This window comes from Pipistrellus kuhlii, unplaced genomic scaffold (assembly GCF_014108245.1).
Source record: "Pipistrellus kuhlii isolate mPipKuh1 unplaced genomic scaffold, mPipKuh1.p scaffold_m20_p_6, whole genome shotgun sequence".
NCBI lineage: Eukaryota > Metazoa > Chordata > Mammalia > Chiroptera > Vespertilionidae > Pipistrellus > Pipistrellus kuhlii.
Genome location: NW_023425562.1, coordinates 40,138,181 through 40,162,029, shown reverse-complemented (window position 1 = coordinate 40,162,029; position 23,849 = coordinate 40,138,181). Strand labels below are relative to the sequence as shown.

The 23,849-nt window shown below is 40.3% G+C and overlaps 1 protein-coding gene across 1 annotated transcript in view; it reads left to right on the top strand.

Annotated features, from left to right (window-relative positions):
- DOK6 (docking protein 6) overlaps positions 1-23,849 on the top strand; it is a 234,342-nt gene that overhangs the window by 154,917 nt on the left and 55,576 nt on the right. The window lies entirely within an intron of this gene.

Sequence of the window (23,849 nt, the reverse complement as noted above, 5' to 3'; positions counted from 1 at the left end):
ACGCGCATAAGGAAATGATCACAGTGCCGGCATGTGGCAAGCACACAGCAAGTGGGAGCCACAACTACTATGAATGAGACCCATTGCATTGTGTCTTTTGTCACATGTGATAATAAACAAGGTAGCATATGCTGACAGCTTTTCAAGCTGAAGGCCTCACTGCCCCTAGCTCTCACGCCCTGTTCTGTGCGGCAGAGTGTCAATCAAGGGCTTAGTTAACCACAGGCCTGAGGAATGAGAAACACAACTTTTGACATTTGGCTTTGCAGATGCAATGAATTCTTCCAACCTTTCAGTCTTTGAAGCAAAGGACTCTCCCTGGAGTTCCATTTGAGGGACTCACGCTCCATTGCTCTGCAAAAGGATTGTATTTGAAACGAGTCAAACCAGGGTCAGGCAGCCATAGAACGTGCCCCCACTGACTTTCTATTTGCTTTCCTATTACCACTTTGAACCCACTCTGCTGGTGCCTGGGATTTCTGAGTCTGCTATGTTTGCATCCGTTGTATTACTATTAAGGCAACTGGCAGGAACTGGATCACTCAGCAGAGATCTGGACAGCCAACCCCTTAGTAATTATGCTGGAATTAACTAATTTATTTGCAATATAAAGTCTAATCAAAAGGAAAAGGAATGCTTTAGCAACATCATTTCAGCAGCCAAATCCCAGCTCTATTCAAATGGGTTCATTTGTGTTTCCTCTAACCTTGCTTAAGCAAGCTCAAAACTAATTCCTCTCTCCTGGGGAGGTCAAAGTGCAATATGGACTCTCCCCCCAATTAACTTGTGCCTCCTTGAGGAAGGATTTTTTCCTCCTTCACATTATTGGGGAATTGGTTGTGCAAAACCCACTCAGTCGATATTATTCTGTAAAGCTCCACCTTAAGGAGTAAATTGGAAAACTTTAGATGAGAATGGCATCCTAAAGTGAGTACTGTGGGCAATTTACCTTATTTTTTTAATGTATTTTTATTGATTTCAGAGAAGAAGGGAGAGGGAGAGAGAGACAGAAACATCAATGATGAGAATCATCGATCGGCTGCCTCCGGAACTCTCCCCACTGGGGACCTAGCCTGCAACCCGGGCATGTGCCCTTGACCAGAATCGAACCCAGGGCCCTTTAGTCCTTAGTCCAACACTCTATCTACTGAGCAAAACCAGCCAGGGTGTGTGGGCAATTTAGTACACAGCTACCTTCAATTATAAGTGACAAACTATAAATGTATCACATGAGGTTTAATATGGGGTTCTCTTTTCACCATGAAATGGTGAAAACCATAACCCAAAATAGCTAGGGTTATATTTTGTTTAGTGTCGTTATGCAGGTTCCACTGATTCTCTGCTCTAGGCACACATCTTATCCTATACGAATCTAAATACCTTAGAATGTTCTGTGTTGTTTCGTTTAAAGAAGATTCTCAGATTATGCTTTCACTTACTCAAAGTTGTTTATATAAAACTCTCTGCAACATTGACAAAAAAGTCTTCCTCTGGTTACTTAGGACTTGTCCTAGACTGGTGTCTTAAATCCTGCTACTTTTGCTAAGAATAACTTGTGAAAATTCTTTCTAATTTCCAAATGGATACCAAGTGAGCAAATCTCCTGGGGAACATTGATCTGATTTTCTATCCCTATGGTTTTGTTTTTTTTCCAGAATGTTATTTAAATACATGTCTGGCTACTTTCAATTAGCATAATGCTTTTAGATTTTTCCATAGTGTCTCTTATAGAAGAGTTCATTTCTTTTTATTGTGCTATGAATGTACTACAAATTCTTTACCCATTCACCAGTTAAGAATTTTAAGCATAATTTTAGTTTCTTGCTTTTTACATAAACTCTTGAGTTCTGGTTCTAAGGAAAATTCTATTCACTTTTTTCTGCACCCTGGAGAAATTGACTCAATTTAGCCCATAAATTTCTGCATCTAATGTAGATTTATTTCTGAATATTAATTGCTATACAATGTAGTATTTCATTACAAAAAGCTTTTGTAACCCAAAGATTAATATGTAAAAGTACTCATTGTCTCATTTTAAGATATATTTCTCTGTGAGTAAAACATAAACTTCAAGAAATAAATATTTTATGAAAGCAATAGAAAATATGCTCTTTAAAATTAGTCGGAAGTTGCCTTGTCCAACCTTTGTGACAGAATTCCGAGTCACTACAGCTAACAAGAATAAGAGCAGAGGGAGCTGTGGTGTCAGTCAGTCCTGGAGACACTGAGGAGTAGATTTGCCTCTTCATGGTTTTGAAGTGATTGGGTGGCAGAGGAAACAGCGGAGTGAAGCACGCCACAGCCGACTGAAAGCTGAGGGAAGCAGGCAGTTCATACACAGCAAGAAGGGTTGAGATGCTTAATTCTCTAAGCAGAAAGCAGAAACTCTTCAGTGAGTTGGAAGTAACGATAGAGCACATTTCGTCAAGAAAGGAACCATGAGGCAGGGTTTGGAAATAACAAGGTGATAAGATTGTTAGAGAAAATGTTTCTCAATGATGAAGCCTTTATTTAGTTTTTAAAAGGAAGCCTGTTTTGTGCCACACTCATCAAAGAGCAATCCTACTTTCTATTCTGCCAATAGCTTTACCTCATAAATGAGAGAGAATGTGCTTGGTATTTTCATACGAGCCATGAATTCTCCCCTTCAGATAAACCCAGTAACATACCCTATGAACTCTTCATCTACAGGTTCTCTATTTGCCTCTCACTGTAATGTGACCAAGATAGCATTGACCTGGGTGAGTCACTGGCAGTGAGAATGAGGATGACCATTGGTATGAATATACTAGACTGCAAAAAGGAAAATTGGGGTCAGTTCAGAATCTAAACAGCTAAGACATGGGGAATAATGGTTTAATGTGTGCTGGATTTTAATTCTATCTAATAAAAGAGAAACATGAAAATTGACCTTACCTTCACTATGCCCACAAGCCATGCCCACAGCCAATCAGGAGTGATTACACAAATTAACTCAACCAAGATGTTGGTGGCCACAGAGTCAGAGCAAGAAGGAGGTTTAGGTTGTCCCCAGTAATGGAGGAAGCCAAGCTTCCCCTGCCCTAGCTTCCACTCAAGGCTACAAAGTTTCAATTATAGAAGATAAATAAATCCCAGATACCTGCTTCCAGCCTATGCTTGAGTCCCTGGGGGCATGGCTGGCCTGCAAACCACCACAAACCCCTCACCCAGGCCGCCCCACTCCTCAAGGGAACCCCCACCCTGATCCAGAATAGACTTCAGGGCAAACCAACCAGCCCCCACCCATGCGCCAGGCCTCTATCCTATCTAATAAAAGAGTAATAGGCAAACTGACTGTCACTCCAACACACAAAATGGCTGCCTCTATATGGACACAAGATTGCTGCCACAAGATGGCCAGCAGGAGAGGGCAGTTGAGAGAAGCCAGGCTTGCAGGACAGGGAAGTTAGAGGTGACCAGGCATGCAGAGGAGGGCAGTTGGGGTAGGGGACCAGGCCTGCAGGGGAGGGCAGTTAGGGGTGACCAGACCTGCAGGGGAGGGCAGTTGGGGGGGAACCAGGCCTACAGGAAAGGGCAGTTTAGGGGACCCAGCCCTGTAGGGGAGGGCAGTTGGGGGTGACCAGGCCAGTAGGGGAGGGCAGTTAGGGGCAATAGGGCTGACAGGGGAGTGGTTAGGGGGGTGATAAGGATGGCAGACAGAAGTGATTAGGGGCAGTCAGGAAGGCAAGCAGACAAGCAGTTGGGAGCCAACAGTCTTGGATTGTGAGAGGGATGTCCGACTGCCCGTTTAGGCCTGATCCCAGTAGGATGGGCAGTCGGACATTCCTCGAGGGGTCCCAGATTGGAGAGGTGCAGGCTGAGCTGAGGGACACATACCCCCCATGCATGAATTTCATGCACCTGGCCTCTAGTTATTATATAATCCTAGGAGAGGGAAGGATATAATTTATTGTTGAAAGCAAAATGTGATTGACACCTAAAGTCCTAGGCCCCATGTGGTTGACCAATAGTTTGCATTAGCATTAGTTCTCACCATTGGAACATGCTTTAAAGATTAAGCATGGAACTATGATTAAGGAAACACAGACTTGCATAATGTGTTTATATATATTTTATAACCTGATTTACATTATTAAGCATAATAATAGCGACTGGCTTCCCATGTTATTATAGTGTATAATTATACTTGTGATTATACTCTCTCTCTTTCTCTCTCTCTCTCTCTCTCTCTCTCTCTCTCTCTCTCTATATATATATATATATATATATATATATATATATATATATACACACACACACACACACACACACACACACACACACAAGTATTCGTTGTTGCATGCTATTGAGTTAGCTTTGACTCCTGGACACCATACAAATGAGTGATGTTCCCAATGTCCTGTCCTCAGTAGCTCTGATCAACTCCTGTAGACAGATGTCTGTGGCTTCCTTTATAAAGTCAATCTATCCTATATTTGTTTTTTCTCTTTTTTTACTACTTTGATTTTTTTCTAACATTGTTATCTTTAAAAAAAAAAAAAAAAATCCTGTCTTCTCATGATGTGTCCAAAGTAAGACAGCTTTATTTTTGTCATTTTTGCTTCCAGTGATGTCTCAGGCTTAATTTGCTCCAGACCCACTTGTTCATCCTTCTGGCAATCCCGAGTGCCCATAGAGCTTCCCTCCAGCCCCGTATTCCAAGTGAATTTTTTTTCCCTATCAGACTTCTTCACTGTCCGACTTTAGCATTCATGCATAGTAATAGGAGACCAATGATCTTAACCTTAATCTTTAATGACACATCCTTGTTCTTTGTGATCTTTCATATTTAATTCTTTATTTTTTCCCTACCCACACCTTTTTGCAGATAACTCCTTCCATGATCTACCCAGTCTTATGGTCCAGGCCTCCCCAACACTCTTCTTATGAATCATACCGCTTCTATCACAGCCTTTATTTTCTTAAATTATTTTCATATTTCATTAAATTATTTCTTATTTCATTGTTGCCACCGTACTGATGAAGCCCTGGAATACTGCTGCTATTGCTTATTGCACTCTGTATTTTTAGGGTATGTACATATAAGTTAATTCTAGAATTAATGGATTTTCAAAGTTCTAAGATATTTTAATTACAAAGAAATAAATCTTAACTTATATTACAGTTATTTCTCAAAAGATATGTGACTGTCTTTATTTTAGGCTAGAGATAAAGTTTCAATGCTATAATTCACTAAGATGCCCTTCATCTCTGAGTCATTCTGTCAGCATTCTAATTCAAAGTGCAGAATTTACAGTGTCAGGATCTTGGAGAAGGCAAACATAAATTGCCTCAGGAAGAAGATAATGTGCATTTTAGGGCTCATATTATTTTAATAAAAAGTTTATCACACAATAAAAAATAATCAGAACATAGCAAGATGAGACAGCATGAAGAACAACTAAATGAAACAGTGAACAATAATAATAAGCCCAGAGATACCAAGTCCTGGAGTTATCATCTGCAGACTCTGAGATAAATGTGCCTACAACAATTAAAGAGATAACCAACAAGGTTTAGAATTTAGCCCAAACACTGGAAACTATTCTGAAAATGGAGCAAATGAGGATATCAAATAATGGTATAAAACAGCAAAAATTATCATTGTTATATTAGTAGTATTATTGATACTATGCTCATCATTACCATCTCTGGCAATTCTCAAAGTTCATTGGATTCTTGCTCATTCATTTCTCTCACGAGTTTGCAAGGTAGATGAAGACTGGGATGGAATATTTCAGAGACTTCTTTGCTCAATGTCTGGAAGCTGACATCATTCAGATCTAGATCTCCACAGGGGAATAAGCTGGACATTTAGCTGTAGCCTCCTTGAGGTAGTCTATGCTTCCTAAAGCATGATGATTGAGTTCCAAGAGCAGGATCTCAACAAAGATGGAGTTAAGTAGAAGCTAGCATTTATGAGCAAAAACTGGAGGTTTACATATTACTTGTGTTCATCTTGTTCACTAGAAGTAAGTCACTAAGACAAGCCCAGATTCAATGGGAGTGGAGTAAGACTCCTTTTTTTTTATAGAAATAATGTCCAAAAATTTCAGGTTCAAACAACATAAAACAACAAACATTATGAATAAATTAAATTACAGATTAGACATATCTGAATAAATAATTAATTAATTGGGGGAAAGCTCAAGAGGAAATATCCAGGAAAAAAAATCATAGACAAAAGTCTGTGGGAGAACATGAGGTGGTGGCAGCAGAGGTGTAATGAGGCATTGTATTCTCCTGATCACAGGGTCGCCTCCTGCCCCTGAGGGCTGCCAGGATGTGAGGGGGGCAGGCCCGGCTGAGGGAAGCCCCCCTCCAGAGCATGAATTTTCATGCACCAGGCCTCTAAAAAAGAATAACTTGATACAACCCCAAAATTTGTTATTTTTAGACATTACAATGTTCTAAATCCTATTTTAGGGTGCTGAAAGGTAGAACACACTGAGAAGCATATATTTCTAGTTTGTATCTGTTAAAATACTTTACTATGATAATATTGGGTCAACTTTCAACTCTTTACCTATATTTCCTAATTTCCTAACTGAAAGGAAACTTACCAGGTAATAAGATTAAAACAAGTGGTTAAGTCAGGAACAGTTCAATGTTTGCATTTCCATTTTAGCTTTATGTTAATTCTAATGTTAAATGTGTTTGTTTAGAACAATTAACAAAGAGCCACTAAGGTGAAAATAGAAAATCTGAATACAAAGTTCAGACTCTCTAGCCTAAGTTACTAATGGCCTAGAATCAGTGGTTGGCAAACTCATTAGTCAACAGAGCCAAATATCAACAGTACAACGATTGAAATTTCTTTTGAGCGCCAATTTTTTTTAACTTAAACTTCTTCTAATGCCACTTCTTCAAAATAGACTCACCCAGGCCATGGTGTTTTGTGAAAGAGCCATACTCAAGGGGCCAAAGAGCCTCACGTGGCTCGTGAGCCGCAGTTTGCCAACCACGGGCCTAGAATATCAAAATTGATTTCCTGAAGGATAGTCAAGTGACAGTTCACACGGTTGAAAGTCTTTCATCTATCTTTCAGCATAATTTACATGGACATAATATTTAACTCATCCATTTATTTCTTCATATAGTCATTTCACAGTTGTTGAATTCCAACTTTTGAATGATAGTTAGCATGGTGATTATATGATCATGTTCCCTTAAAAGACTATTTCTGAAAATCAAAGCTTCAGAAGATTTATTGTAAGGCAGTTCATCGAGAGTGATGATTTTAATCAAATGAGCATACTTCAAAAATCTAAAGAGGTGGAATAAGTAAATTCCTATATTAAGAGCTAAATACAAGCAGAAAGGAGGAATTTTTCTGTTGTTCTTGGAAATGCCCTTACAACTTGCCTCAAAAATGGATTTGTAGATTCAACCTTGACTTTCTTATCATTTTTGTCTTTACTGTTGCTTGTGTTCACTAGCATAAAGATTGTACATAAATTCCAAAGCTTGCCTTCATCAGATCATAAATAAGAAGAGCCTATCCTCACGTACTTAGGATATAATACAAATTTCTAGATTAAAATGTTCCCTCCTATGTTCTTGTCAGATCTCTTTAATAAGTGATAGAGAATGTTACCTAAAGTCCTTCTCTGAAAGGGCTTTTCTCCAACAAGCAGATCCACTTCTGGCACATGCAGGCACACAAAACATATCTGCTTAATTATTTCAAGATGTTCATAGCCTAAGCCAAATATTCACTCAGAGAGTGTGACTTATTTTCTGGCTTATCTCCTCTTCTAATGGGAGGACCTTGATGACATACGCACCAGAGGTTCTAAGATAGTTAGCTATACATCGGCCAGAGTGAAAATAAACATAATCATAAAGTTTTTCATAAAAAATACATTTATGGCAATATAAATTCTAAGATTCTGAAAATAATGCTTTGGTTATCTAAAAGAATAAGTTTAATTTACTTTCGCCAGTCACATTGGGCAGCTGCATGCGGCACACACTCAGGTGTATCCTCCAATTGCAACAAGCATTTCATCTCTCTACCTTGACACTTGTCATCCATCAAAAAATGCTAATTATATTAGTTCTTTCCCGAGCCAGCTCCCTTGGAAGGAGTTTTCAAAATGCAGTGGAACCATTGTTATGAAATTATTTAAAGTATGTATTTCATACATTTATTGATGAGAACAAAAACACAGAGAAAAGAACCATTAAAGAATTATTTTTCTTACAGCTACAAGACAAACTAAAAATGTGTGAATAAATAAAAAGTGAATACCTATTTTTTCTGAACTAGAATAAACTTACAGAATCATTGTAAGTTTATTCTCTTTAGTGACAACTGTGGCTATGCGGAATAAAACCTGTTTGACCTGTCTTTAAACAAAGAGGCTCAGCTATGAGGGAATTTTTAGACTATGAAGGGTCAGATCAAGGGTGTTTGTGAATTTGGAATATTATGGCAAATGGGAGGAGTCAAAAGCTTTCAAAAAAAAAAGATATGGCATTGTTTCATCCCTCTTTTCAACGAAGATCTTAATTCTGTGTTATAAAGTAAAATTACATGTTATGGTCTATGTGTCAGTTGGATAACTGAGTTTTGTATTCGTAGAATGTTCTTCAGGGAAGAAAGTTATGGTTTATGCTATTTACACCTCAGCACTTTTGGTTCCTATTCACAAAAGAGGGTATTTTCCAATAAAAATTAGTATTTTTATCTCCTAATGAGTGCCTTCCAACAGCCTAGCAACTTCTCATTGATGTAGACATCAGCATGGGACACACACCCACTGTCTCAGCCTCGACACACTTTTCCTTTGAACTAAAGACAGGAGAATATTAGCAACCAAGCTTTAGAGGAAGCTGTCTTGTTTTCTCCCACAAATGCCCATCTCCTTGGCACCTCTCTCAGAGATTTAATATGGATTTCACCAGCAGGATATCTCAAATGTGCCAAATATCTAACTTAAAAATGCAGCTCTTCTAGTTTTTCAGCCTAGTCATTATTACAGTTTTCTGGAGAAACCCTTACAGACTATATACTGTAAGCTTATTCTCCCTAGGTAGTCATGACTCAGGATAGAAAAGTAGTTGAGTAACACTTATTGCCATATTCTGTTTGTTTATCCATTGGCTAACCCTCCTGTGTCAAATACAAAAGTATATGGCATTAGCTTCGAGCTAGACATATTCTTTTACCTACTTTGAGAAATCTTCCAAATCAAAGTCCTGATATGTTTGAATTCTGAGCTATCTCTCTTAAGACTGTAACCCACAAAACATTTCTTTCAACCTTCTAATTCCTCTTTTTTTTTCTCATTCTTATTATGTAACTAGAGACCTGGTACATGAAATTCATGCATGTGGGGGTCTCCTCAGCCTAGCCTTCACCTTCCCCAATCCGGGACCCCTCGGGGGATTGGGCCTAAACTGGCAGACATCCCTCTCACAATCCTAGACCACTGGCTCCTAATCACTCACCTGCCTGTCTGCCTTCCTGGTAGCCCATAACTGCCCCCACTGCTGGCAGGTTGCCCCCAACTGCCCTCCACCAACCTGGCCAACCCTTATTGCACCCCCCTGCCAGCCTGGTCACTCCCAATTCCCCCCCTCCCCACCAACCTAATCTCCCCTAACTGCCCCTCTGCTAGCCTGGTCATCACCAACTGCCACCGTCTGCTGGCCTGGTAGCTTCCAACTGCCCCCTCTGCTGGCCTGGTCGCCCCTCACAGTCCCCCTACCCCCACTGGCCTGGTCACCTCACACAGCCTGCTTGTTCAGTTGTTAGGTAGCCATCTTGTGAGGGTGTAAGAATTAATTTACATATTATCTCTTCATTATATAGGATGTTTTCCACTTGTGATTTTAACTAATATGCAACACCCAAATTCATCTGCTGACATACATGGTCAACATGCCTATGGAAATACAAATGTTAAAAAAAAGTTTTCCTACTTCACTTCCAATGCTCAGGCATTGTGCTCTGAGAAAAATTGCTCTGGCTGCTCTGTACACAACAGAAAGCATATCTTTCTAAGACCTTCCAGGAGTATCTTTTTCTTCCATCATAACATATAGATACTAATAATGTATGAGACAATAATGTACAATATTTTTAAATAATTGTTAAGTTTTTATATTTGCAAGAAATGGTTCTCTTGCTGTTCTAACAAGTCACCCAAGTTCCATTGGCTCTAGTAACCATTTCTGTTCATCTTAGGTCATCAGTTCTGCTCAGCTGGGCAAGTTTCCACTAATCTTGGCCAGAGATTGGTGATCTGATAAGGTGCTTCCTAGTGGTACAGTGACTGGCTCAGTTGAGCATGACTGGGACATGTGTCTCGTCATCCTTCAGACTACCTGGGTTTGCTCACACGGTGGCAGGGAGCCCAAGTGCACAGGCACTTTGTAAATTGCCAATCAAGTCTCATTTATTATTTCTCTGTGGCCAAAGCAAGTATCAAGGCTGGCACAGAATCAAAAGATGGAGAAAATGTGCTACCTTTGATGGAAAAAGCACTAAAGGCATGATGCAAGGGCATGAATGCAGGATGAGAAAGAGTTTGTGACCCTTTTTGCCTTCCATTATTCCATCATGAATAGAGGGTAAGTTGTGACGTACCTAGGTACATAATACATGCCAAGTATTACTATCATTTATATACTACTAGCACCATCATACTATTGCTCGTCATAGCAACCTTCTGAGATATACTAAACAGATTATTTTCCTTTTTTTAATCAATGAGCAAAAGTGAGACACAGATTAAATAACTTGTTGTAAATTAAGTTTAGAATAAGTAATAAAGAAATTACTTACTCAAGGTCTCTGTCGAGAATTCAGTATAGGAAATATTTAAAGATGTGCTGGCATGATTAAGGAAGAATCGTGGGGTGATGAAGTACTCTGAGACTAGAAACCTAGAGAAACTTTTACCCACTCCTGGCTTGAGGAACCAGGAACCAGAACCCAGAGAATATTGAGTCCTGGGAAGAAGAAAGACTGCCAACACCAGAATGCTGGGCCCTGAAGGACAGGGTAGGAAAAACACCTTGACTGCTCCCTCCAGCTCCTCTGTCTGCTGTGAGTGGCCCCCTCTGCCCAAACCGGAAGACAAGCAAGCCTGAACCTGCAGAAGTCAGCTTCCCAGGCACAATGCCAGACAGACAGAAGCACAATGCCAAACAGACAAAACAGAAAAGGACAGAGACTCACCAGGGTACAGAGAGCAGCTGATACATTCAGAGTTCCCATCAGTCATTGGTAGCACATCTGGCAAAGGACTGCTTCTCCATAGAGCCTAAATCCAGAACTCTTTTTTTTTTCTCCCTCTAGAAGATTTAAATGGTAAACTGTTCAATCATTTTCTTTAACATGTGTTTATATTAACAGCCAAATACGTCATAACCTCTAAAGTTCAATTCATTCGCACTTATGTCAATTTAAAATATTAATAACCAATATTTCACACCAAAGTCTAAAATGACAACACAGCATTCTGAGAAAACGTATATCATCACTCCATTTACTAGTAAAACCGATTCAACATGAGCCCCACAATTACATAGAAACCCTAAAGATAGAAGAAATTCTTACTAAAATAAAATTTCTTACTCTTATGGTCCAAGGTAAATTGCCACGTTTTAAATAGAACCCCAGAGAAAAATACATCAAGTCACCCAAATCCACAATCAGAAAGGAAGCCTTTCCATTTATTCTCATCCTGACCATCCATAAATATGTTTGCATACAGCATTTCTATTAAATATGCAAAAAGCTGACAATAGCTCTAATAATGGGTTATTTTGCCTGCCATTCTAACTATATTATCTCCGTGCTCGGTTGCACTAAATGTAATGAAAGTCGGGATGAGGGAACACAGCCCGGCCCCTGAGAGCATAAACGAATTTCCAAAAAGGCACCCAGACGAGAGCTGTACAATCAAAATCTCCCACCGCAGAAGAAGCAGGTTGGAAATGACCTTTCTGTGAGCTGGTGAAATAGCAAAGTGTTTTCTGCCCCCTTTGCAAATACTGTCTGTGCTGGTGGAGGCAGGGGCAGCTGGCTGTCCCGCACGGAAAGCTGCCACGTTAGCAGGGGACACAGCTTTTCACAGGCAGATTCTCGAACAGGGACAATTGCGTGTGTGACAGAGCACATACCAGGGTGTGACTGGGCCCACCAGAGCCATTGTGGGCCACAGTTTGAGAACAGGAATTGCTGTCTCCAAACTTAGAAAATGCCACATTATCAGGGGTTGCCGCAGAGATGGGTGAGATTCAAAAGTGCAGAAAGAAGACGTTTGCTAAGGAGGATGTGTTAGCTCTGCAGACACAGCAGTAGTGCTCTGGTGAATAATATCTTGTCACTGTGCTTGACAGTTTTCAAAATGCTTTTATATTGAGCCTCATGGCAATCCTTTCAAGTATGTACAGCCAATGGGTGTACAGATAAGTGGCCGAGTCTTGGTGGTCAGGTGACTTTTCCAAGGCATCCATGCTGAGCCCACGCCTTTTGTTCCCCATCAGTCTTTCCCCAGGATGCTCGGGGCCCTTCCAGAGCCTCATCTAAATCTTTCTTCTTTTCCAGCTGCAGCATGTGTCCCACACAACTGTGCATTCCCTTCATCTGGTCTCAAAACCTTTACCACGCCTGTTGGCATTGATCCCTTTTTGAAACGAGATCTGCTTTTCCGATTTCTCTTGTTTTCTATCTTCTTCCCTTCAATCTGTAGGAAAATCTAATGGAAATAGCAAGAGAGATAATCGTGGGGAACTGAAATGAGGATTCATTCCCTGGATGAAAAAAACAGGATGAATTATATAAACATAAGATCACTTTACAGCTCAAGCAGTTAGAATTGTGGACCCCAGAGCAATTCAAAAACTTATATAATTGAGATCCTCGAACATTCTTCTATGCAATAAGAAGAATGACATCATGGAGATATTATTTAGCAGCAAATGATCGTTTATTCCTGGGAAGATGACATTTAAAATGAGCACCTCGTGCAGCTTGAACAGCTAACGTGCTGAAAGGAGCGTTTCTCACCGAGATGGCTTCTGCCCATGATAGGTATTTACAATACGCAGCCAAGGGCTTTGACCATTAAGAAAAAGAAAAGAAAATGTATACTGCTTGAATTCCCATTAGGTCTCAAGGGTAAAAGTGTAAATTTCTCTCAACTACTTTCCTTTGGCATTTTTATTTCATTCTTTACAGCGCTTGTCGCTGGGCTGAGAACAGTGGAAAAGTCCCACCTCTTTCTGTGCCCCACAACATTCATCCTGAGGTAGGGAGGGGCTGCTGGGCAGCCAGTGCACCCGTGGTCCCCCATCTATGCCTGGCCATTCCAGGAGGAATCTAGGAGCCCAGGGGAGTCCAGTTGTTAAATTAGTGCATGAAGCACCTTAGCCAGGCCTTGTCAAAACGATAAGGGAAGTCAAGTTGGCATCATCTGTTCCTTAGGAGTTTCTGTGTGTGCTTCTTTCCTCCTCCTGACCCACCATAACACCCGTAACTTCCGGCAGCCCCCTGACGGCTAAACTAACCAACACTGTAATGCTTTTCATTTCTACAAACATGGAATGGCCCTCCCCCGAAAAGCAAAACTCTATTTCTATAAATACCTCTCAGTGACATAAGGCACCAATCCACTCCTACCACCAGCCCTTTCACTCTCTTGAAGGTGTTTAAGTAACTGGAAATATGAAAGAAATTTATTTGGGTCCAGGTACAGAGATGTGGTGAATCTAAGGAGCTGGTAGAGTATAAACCACTCAGAAGAAGCTCCTGAGCCTCACTCAGATAGCTTTTCTAAACCACATCCATCACCACGCAGCCACGAACAGGGCGTACAGGGCAGGCAAAGTGCCAGCCTGCGGTGAATGAGAGATAAGTGTTTGTTGACTGAGTAAACAAGCTAATGAAAACCTGGTTCTGTGCAGAGGCTCGCTGTGATCCTTAGGTCTCTCTATGTTCAAGAGAGAAGGAAAACACCCCAGGTTTGCTCTAAAACCACTTGTTTCCAACTTAAATGTGTAGGAGGGTCACCCTAGAGTGTTAATTTAACACTGGTGGCCCAGTGCACAAATTCATGCACCTTGAAAGGAATTGTGGACCACAAGGCTGAGGTGGGCACAGAGGTGGGTCTTGGCACATCCTCGACACCCCCGCCCCGCCCCTCTTGCCCTGGTCACCAGTCCCCTGTCTTCTGGCAGCTCTGCTCCTACCACTGCTGCTGCTCCCACACACTGAGTGATTGAGGCCATTGCCATCAGTGGGTGAGAGCAAGGCTGGCACCATCAGTGGTTGCAAGTGGTGGCTGCTTCTCCAATTGCCCCTCAGGAGCAGGGGGAAGTAGAGAAGCTCTTAGGGGCATTTGGGGCCAGCAGCCACTGCTCATACCCGCCAATAGCACCAAACAATCTGTTCCAGTGCTGGGCACCGACAACACACGTGAGCAGCAGCTCCAGCACCAGCTGCGGGTGTGAGCATGTCTGGCATTAGCAGCAGTGCAAGTGGGGCCATCACTGGCAGTGGGTGCAAGAGGCGGTTGCTGGCCCTCATTTCCCTCAGAAGTAGGGGGAGGTGGAGAAGCCCTAAGGGGCAATTGGGGTTAGCAGCTGCTGCTCACACCCACTGACAATGCTAAGCAATCGGGCTGGTGCTGGGCACCAGAAGTGGGTGTGAGCACCAGCAGGACCATGGCACATAGGAGCAAAGAATTTTCAGTAGCCACCAGAGGCTCTCTCTGATTACAGCAACCAGGGCCCTGCAGTGGTCTGGTGCTCCCACTCATCCTCTTCACCATCCCACTATGGCCAGTGCCCGCCATGTTCTGCACCCTGCCTCCTGCTGCTGACACTCACTAGGTTCCATGCACACCCCCAGTGGTCAGCATACGTCATAGCAACTGGTTGTTTAGTTATTCGGTTATTCTGCCATTCGGTCTATTTGCATATTGGGGCTTTATATAGAGAGATATGGGATCAGTCACCATTATGTGCAATCTTATGGAATCAAACTATATGAAACAAAGTATACTTGGCCTCAGACAAAATGGAACTGAGGGCTAGAAATTCAGGAAAAGGCTACACACCCCTGCCAAAATCTGTGCACTGTTCTGCGTCTCTCCATTCACAACCAATGTCTAACACACACACACATACTCATGCATACATGCACGTACGTGCCTTCCACCCCCCCGTGACTCATAGCTTATGTCATTGATGGGGAAGAATTTGATTGTCTCACCCACCTAAAGCCTCGGTTATCTGTGAAATCTCCTCTATGCACTCAGCCAAGGCTGTGGGCAGCATGAGAAAGGAGAAATAACATCTAGAATATTTTCTGATGGTGGAATGATGACATTTGTTGATATTAAAAGAAATCTGGTAATTGAATTTGAGATTCTTTAATTTCTAAAATTTAAGTAGTTTTTGTTTGTTTGTTTTTTTTCCCATCATGGCACTGCTTTAATTTCTATTTCAAACAAATGAAGAAGCTGTAACTTAAATATATGCTCACATCTTTTCTAATATAAATCAGTATTTGCCCTCATTATCTTAGACCTGGACCCATTTTACAGGGTGTCTTGTTTTGACAATGGCAACAAAAAACTAAAAGTTGTGTCCTGATTGACCTATGAACTAAGAATCTCTACAGAAAATTTTAACACAATGAGCATTTGTTGATATTAAAAGAAATCTGGTAATTGAATTTGAGATTCTTTAATTTCTAAAATTTAAGTAGTTTTTTTTTTTTTCTTTCCCATCATGGCACTGCTTTAATTTCTATTTCAAACAAATGAAGAAGCTGTAACTTAAATATATGCTCACATCTTTTCTAATATAAATCAGTATTTGCCCTCAGTATCTTAGACCTGGACCCATTTTACAGGGTGTCTTGTTTTGACAATGGCAACAAAAGACTAAAAGTTGTATCCTGATTGACCTATGAACTAAGAACCTCTACAGAAAATTTTAACACAATGAGGGTAACCAATTCAATAGTTCTTAATTTCCAAATTATATTATTTTGTTATATATTTTATATAACTATCTACTCATTTGATGCATTTTCATTTATTGATTGATTTTTAGAGAAAGTATTAAGACAACACTCTAACCAACTGAAGTACCCAGCCAGAGCTCATTTAGTGAATTTTTAAATGAGAATCCTATATAATAAAAGCAAAATAGGCTAAGTGTCCAACCATTCTTTTGACCATTGGACCAGTCGCTATGACGCACACTGACCTTCAGGTGCAGATACTCTGACCAGTAGGTTAGTTTGCTGCTGGGATCCGTCCAATTGGGTCTGGGCGAGACAGACCAAACACACCCTGGAGCCCTCCCTCAATCCCTCCCTGGCCCCAATCATGCACCAGAGGGGTCTCTTGACCTGGCCTGCACCCTCTCACAATCGGGACCCCTCAGGGGATGTAGGAGAACTGGTTTTGGCCCAATCCCCATAGACAAGCTGGGGAACCCCACCGGTGCATGAATCCATGCACCAAGACTCTAGTATATTTATAAAATAAGAGCATATGCAATTCATAAATTAATGTTTATTTCCTATAATTTAAATATTGTTTTAAAAAAATTTTTTTAGCCGAAACTTGTTTGGCTCAGTGGATAGAGTGTTGGCATGCAGACTGAAAGGTCCCAGGTTCTATTCCAGTCAAGGGCATGTACCCTGGTTGCAGGTACATCCCCAATGGGGGTGTGTGCAAGAGGCAGCTGATTGATGTTTCTCTCTCATTGCTGTTTCTAACTCTCTGTCCCTCTCTCTTCCTCTCTGTGAAAAATCAATGAAATATATATTTATTTATTTTTTCTTTAGCCCTAGCTGGTTTTGCTCAGTGGATAGAGTGTCAGCTTACAGACCAAAAGGATCTTGGGTTCAATTTAGTGAAGAGAAGCATAATTCTTTTAATTCGGTGACTAAATATCAGTAACACGCATATTAAGCTGTAAAAATTGTCCAACCATACTTGGCAGTAAAATTCACTATAAAAGCGAAGTCTAATTTCTAAATGATAGAAATTAAATTTTTGCTTGACTTGCTTATTATTCACTTTTCCCCAGAAAAAGAGGCTTGAGTGAAAATTAGCAACTGTTTCATATGACAGACACCATGTGACCCTCTCACACAATTTTTGAATGGAACAAGGGTACATCAGCTGGGAACAAAAGATTGCATGAGTTCTGTTTTCCTTTTGATTGTTTGGTGTACTCTATTTAGAAGTATACATTAACACCATGGCACCATTCTTTAAAAAAAAAAAAAAATGCTTCTCTCTTTTACATTGCATTTTTTTTTTTTTTTTTTTTTTTTTTTTGCTATCAGGAATTATAAAGTCAATACCTACCAAGTAGGTATTGATTATATTGATAAATTTTAAGTCATTTCAATGAACAGATATAAAGGGCATTGCATGTTTTTTGTGATTGACACTTTGGGGCTAAGGATGTTAAACTCCTAATTCTTAAGGAGTAGCTAATATTTTTACAATAAACTACTTGGAAAAATGTATACAGGAGGAATATAAAATTAGCTAAAAACCTTTAATTTTTTTTCACTAAACTTTCATAAATATATAATGTAAAAGAATAATAATAGCCCTAACTGGTTTGGCTCAGTGGATAGAGCATCAGCCTGCAGGCTGAAGGGTCCCAGGTTCAATTCCGGTCAGGGACATAAATTTTGGTTGCAAGCACATCCCCCATAGGGGGTGTGCAGGAGGCAGCTGATCAATGTTTCTCTCTCATCGATATTTCTAACTCTCTATCCCTCTCCCTTCCTCTCTGTAAAAAATCAATAAAATATATTTTAAAAATAAAAGAAGAAGAATAGTAATAATTTCTGATCATGTATTGAGGTAATTAAAACAACTAAGGTCTATGACTTACCTTTCATCCTCACATGGTGGATTTTTCAATTTTCTGTTTTTGAGGCAGAAAGGAAGATATATGGAGAGCATCTTAAATGTATATCTTTTCAAAGATTCACAAAAGCCAAAACTTCAGACTGTTTCAGGGAGACACAATGGGCTTCTTCCTGGGGTTAAAAAGGAAAAATGTGAAAGTAAGAAAATGTAAGTGGAATAGAATAAAATGAAAATTTTGAAAATATCTGAAAAAATGGAGCTATTTTAATTAATGTGATTGTGATCTGGCCATCCTTGAGTGCACAGTGGAAGAATTGTAAAATTTAAAACACATTTCTACCTTAGAGATGATTTAGTTTCAACTCTTGTGTCAAAAAATTCATTTTATAAAGAATCAAAAATGGCATTTCAAAATCTAGTTTGCATCAGAGCCTGGAATAAAATCAAGATCTCTGGCTTGGCTCAGGTTTCTCATCTGGTCTGAGGGAAAGCACTGTAGCCCTAAGGCACCAACAGTGAAATCAAGCAAGGAGTCACCCTCACTGTCTGCATTAAATGTTTGGGGCCACACAGTCAGGAGGCAGAGGGTGGCAGATGTTCTACACCTTCCTCATTACAAAGAGCATAACATGAGGCTGGGAGCACTGATTAACCTTGTTATGCATTTTACTAGTGCATCCATTGATGTATGTTTTAGAAACCTATATCATTTAGATTTGCCAGGAAAAAAACTGAGCCAAAAAAGGAGGGAGCCTTCAAACTGTTTTATCCCAAGTCCTGTCCAGAGTGTTTCCTCTCTCTCTCTCTCTCTCTCTCTCTCTCTCTCTCTCTCTCTCTCTCTCTCTCTCTCTCTCTCTCTCTCTCTCCTATCTATCTCTATCTCTATCTCTCTCTTCACTACAAAAATTTTCATAATTAAAGAATTATGCATGCTTTTGTTCCCATCTTGAGTAAATGCAAAATCTAGCTGAGTGATAATGACCTTACCCTCCAAAATTATGTGGGCAGGTTCAGATCATAGCTCAGCCACTCAAATTTTAATGACCTTGAGCAAATTCCTTAACCTCCTTGAGATGACACTGTTTCTGGAAAATGGGAAGCAGTGAGGGCTTTCCAGGGTACTGAGAGGCTCAGTGAGGAAATTAACATGAACAGGAATTTTCAGCAAAGAAAAAAATATTTACTTTTAGGAAGTGGCCCACACCTGGAGACAGGTGAGATAATGCTCAAAACCCTGCTCCCCATGGCTTCCAGGGGATGAGTTATCGGGTCTAGTAATAATTAATGTCGTTTTAAAACATTCGTTTAAAATCTTGCTTGGCGTTGACTTGTATTGACATAACCTTCAAACACGTGGTATCTACAGAACGTGTGAAGTGCAATTAACAAGTTTTGCTTGAAAAAGTTTGTGTTTGGTTTGGTTTTTGTTGCAAAACTAGGGCTAAGAAGATGGCGGATGAAGAGCATATTCGGCACTGCATGCTTTACGAGTTCCAATTAGGAAGAAAAGCAAGTGAGGCTGCAAAAAACATCTGTAGTGCTCGTGGTCAAGATGCAGTTAGCGCCAGAAAATGCCAGCGTTGGTTTGAGAAATTTCGCGAGGGAAGTTTTTCGTTAGATGACAAGAGTGGTCGAGGCCGTGTGTCCAATTTTGATCAAGAAGCTCTTCAAGCTCTTTTGGTGCAAAATCCTCAAATTACCCAACAAGAGCTTGCGACAACTTTAAATTGTTCACAAAAAACAATTTCCAATCAATTGCGTGCACTTGGCAAAGTCCAAAAGTTTGGAAAATGGGTTCCTCATGAGTTGACCGACAACAACCGTAATCAAAGAGTCACAATTTGCAATTCGCTCCTCTCTCGTCAAAACCGTTTGCCGTTTTTAGAGCAAATTGTTACCGGAGATGAACAATGGGTGCTGTATGTTAATTTGAAAAGGCGGCCTCAATGGTTGGACAAAAATGAGACTCCGCAGCCCACGCCAAAACCTGACTTGCATGCGAAAAAAGTGATGTTGTGTGTTTGGTGGAATTTTAAAGGAATTCTTCATTAAGAACTTTTACCATCTAACCAAACCATTACAAGTGCACTGTATAGTGCCCAATTGGAAAGGTTAGCCCAAGCTTTAAGAGAAAAAGAACCTGCGCTGATTAATTGGAAGGGCATAATTCTTCACCACGATAACGCACGACTGCATACTGCAAGAATCACTGCTGAAAAACTGCGTCAGTTGGAATGGGAAGTTCTCCCTCAACCTGCATATTCTGATATTGCCCCTTCCGATTACCATTTGTTTCGTTCTTTGCAAAACTTTCTTCTTGGAAAAAAATTTAATAATGAAGAATGCCTCAAAAATGCATTGACCGAATTTTTTGCATCAAAATCACAAGAATTTTACAACAGAGGGATTAAAATGCTTCCTGAGCATTGGGCACAAGTAGTAGAAAACAACGGCAACTATATTGTTGATTAAGTTTTGTTGTATTGTTTAAATAAATTTGATTTAAAAAAGTATTAGAAAACGACATTAATTATTACTATACCTATTGGGGATGAGGGTTAAGGGGATGGGGAGGAGGATCATTTTCATGGTGACTAAGGGAGTTAAGGTGAAGGTTATGGGCTTGTTCTCTGATTGGTTGGCTATAGGATAGGCGGTAGTCACTCATTGCATCTGGTCCTGATTGCCCGCCATGGCCTAGCTTCGTCTGGTTTCACCACTTTTCAGGGCCTGAAGCTAAAACACAGCTGAGGCCTAGATGTTGTCTCTAGTTTGACAGAAACTGTCTGGGGTCAACAGGCCCAAGACTTTGTTCCTAATATTATCAGATTCAGATCAGAACTTTATTGTCCTAGGGGCCTAATGATTAAGGTAATGCAAGGGAGAAGGAAGTGGGTAAGTTAAGGTGCTAGGTGAGGCTAGTTGGAATCAAAAGGAAAGAAGGAGGAAAGGTCAGATTGAAGAAGTGAAGCGTCTCAGTCATTGCACATTTTGCCTTCAGTTGGTTGCCATGGGTCAGAGTCTGACTCACCGGAGCTCTTCTGGAGAAACTTCCGCCTTTTCAGAGCTGCTTTAAAAAATAGTAAACTGCTAGTATCGTTAAATGATGCTAAAGATTAAACTGTTAACAGAATAAAAGAGCTAATTGGTTTTAACTGCTCTGCAGAAAAACTGTGCTTTTAAGAATTTCATTACTTTCGATAATTAAACATTAAATTTTAAATACTGAATAGAAATACCACTGGGTTTTCTGGAAAGTGCTCCTGTTCAACTTCATTGCTAAGAGTTTAAAGTGTCTGTAAGCATGGGGATCAATATTTGGACATTAAATATTGATATATAGCAAATTGCCTAACATTTAATGAGAATGAATCTAAACAGCTGTGAAGATGGACAAAATCGCCAAAGGTCTTCAGATTCGTCTGTATGCCAGCGTTTATCTAAAGACCCTCAGAGAATGATTTTAAAGTATCCACTTTTACTTTTTAAAAGTAAAGTGTTTCTTTAACTTTTGACTTGATAAATTTCTTCCGTTTGTCATTTGGAAGAAAGACTGGAATTCTGAAGCCATCTCTTCTAAAGCTCTAGGTTTGAGTTGAGGCATACACAGTTCAGAAAGGAGGGCAGTAGAGTAGCTGGTACCTGGTAGGGCATCTTGTGCAGTGAAATCATCCCTAGAACAACTATGAAAACCATGCACAAGCGCCTCGTTTGCAGTTCAGTTTCCTGTGAATACATGCATTCACATGAACTCTGCTGTCCCTTATTTATTAGAACATAACAGAGATAAGACAGATGATACTATCACTTCAAGTGATTCTGGAAGTGAGTAGTAGGGGGAAATAGAGGATACCCTCTTACATCCCAAGAAGAATGGAATTTGAAAAAGATCTACTTCAGAGAAAACTAGGACATTTTTTAGACTCATTCAAAAATAAATTGACCACCTACCACATGCTGGCTGTGGAGGGCTCCCTACGGCCACCCTCAGGCTCAACGATTCTCTAGAAAGATTCCGGAAATGTGATAGTTGTGATTGATGATAGTGAAAGATGGAGAGTAAAATTAGCACAGGGAAAAGGCAAAGGGATATGGACCAGGAAAGACTACATCAAGCTTCCAGTGTCCCCTCCCAGGGCAGTCACATGGGCACACTTAATTCTCACAGCAATGATGTGTGAAAACACATGGAAAAGGTTGTCAATCAAGCCTTGGTGCCCAGCATTCTACTGAAGGTCAGTCCTACAGGCAAGCAGTGTCCTCAAGATGGGTCTCTGCTACTCAGACTCCCACAGAGCAAAGCAGGCCTTCCCTGGAAGTCACATATTAGGATAGGCTCATTTGGTCACACTGGGGTAGCATGGGTCAAGGCCTCCGGTACACAAAATGCTCTCATCAAGCTGAATATTCCAGGGGCTCAGAGGCTACAGTCTAGAAGTCAGCTAAGGAACCATCCAAACACGTGCAGGGTTTGAACAACCCAGGCCTGCTGAACTAGTCCTTCCCATCCCACTGCCACACACTTTACATCTTAAAAGAACAATCCTGTGACAAAGTTCCGTTGCCCCATTTTGTAGATAAGAGGTCAATGGGTGACCCTGCCGACAAAAGTTATAAATAAGCCAATTTTACTGAAGAATTTTTTTAAAGCATTTCTTAATTATTTTTTTTCAATTATAGTTTACATTCAATATCCTTTTGAATTAGTTTCTGGAGAATTTTGACTTCAGCTCAGCTTTAGGTACCTATACTGAAGAGCAAGCACTTCCACCTAAAGTGTATTTGCTTTATAATGCCAGCATGTTTGAGTTCCTTACACTTGATCAAAGGATAAAGTATACAGTTGTTTTTATTTCAGAGGTTGGAAAAAAAAAAAAAAAAAAAAAACCTTCTGACCTTCTGTAAGGTTTTAAATTCTCTCATTGGGCAGAATGAAGTCCCCGGAAGTAGATATGTTCAGTGGCAGAGTATGAAACAGTGATTTGTGTCTTCATGCTCTCATTTCCGAAAGCTCATAAGCAGTGTTTTTCAGATGACAGTGAACAAAACCCCACCTCAAACAAAATGTGTTCACTACCTATCACTGGTTTTCCTGCCCTTGCTGTTGGATTGCTTTATTCTCTGAATCAACAAAGAAAGCTCATTAGTCTCACTTTGTGAAAACTCTTCATTCCTCCTCCCCTCTTCCCCCCTTTCACCAGACTTTCCATTTCACGGTGTGTGAATTTTATTGAGATCTCTCTCACAGAAGGTAGGAGCTGGTTCTATGGGGCCATAAGGGATGGCAGTCACAGCCTCTGGAAAGTCTGAAGCCTCTTGAGACCTTTCTTTTCTACTGAAAACTCCTTGGAGAATCATTGCAAAGATCCTGAAATCGTTTTGGTGCTGGAAGACATGGTTTGGCCTCATGAACATTTTGTGCAAAGTTGTTATAAACTGAAAACCAGCAGCACAGCAATCCAGTTAATGTCCAACATCTGAGTGGTAACATCATACTGATAGTTTTTCTCAAGGCCTCCAATGATTTTTAAAAGCTGGCCTAAAATAGCAACAAAATACTGTCCAGCCGAGACCGGTTTGGCTCAATGGATAGAGCGTCGGCTTGGGGACTGAAGGGTCCCGGGTTCGGTTCTGGTCAAGGACATGTACTTTGGTTGCGGGCATATCCCCAGTAGGGGGTGTGCAAGAGGCAGCTGATCGATGACTCTCATCGATGTTTCTAACTCTCTATCTCTCTCCCTTCCTCTCTGTACAAAATCAATAAAATATATTTTTAAAAAAATACTGTCCATTTTATAGTTACTCTTTGTTAATTATATTTACCTATAGTCCTGTTGCCTAACAAATTGTCACTGGCTTTATTCCAATAAAAATTATGTTTTAAAAAGTTAATTATAATTTAAAAATAAATTGTATTCTGATTTTCCTCTTAAATTTATGTAATAAGAATTTCTAATG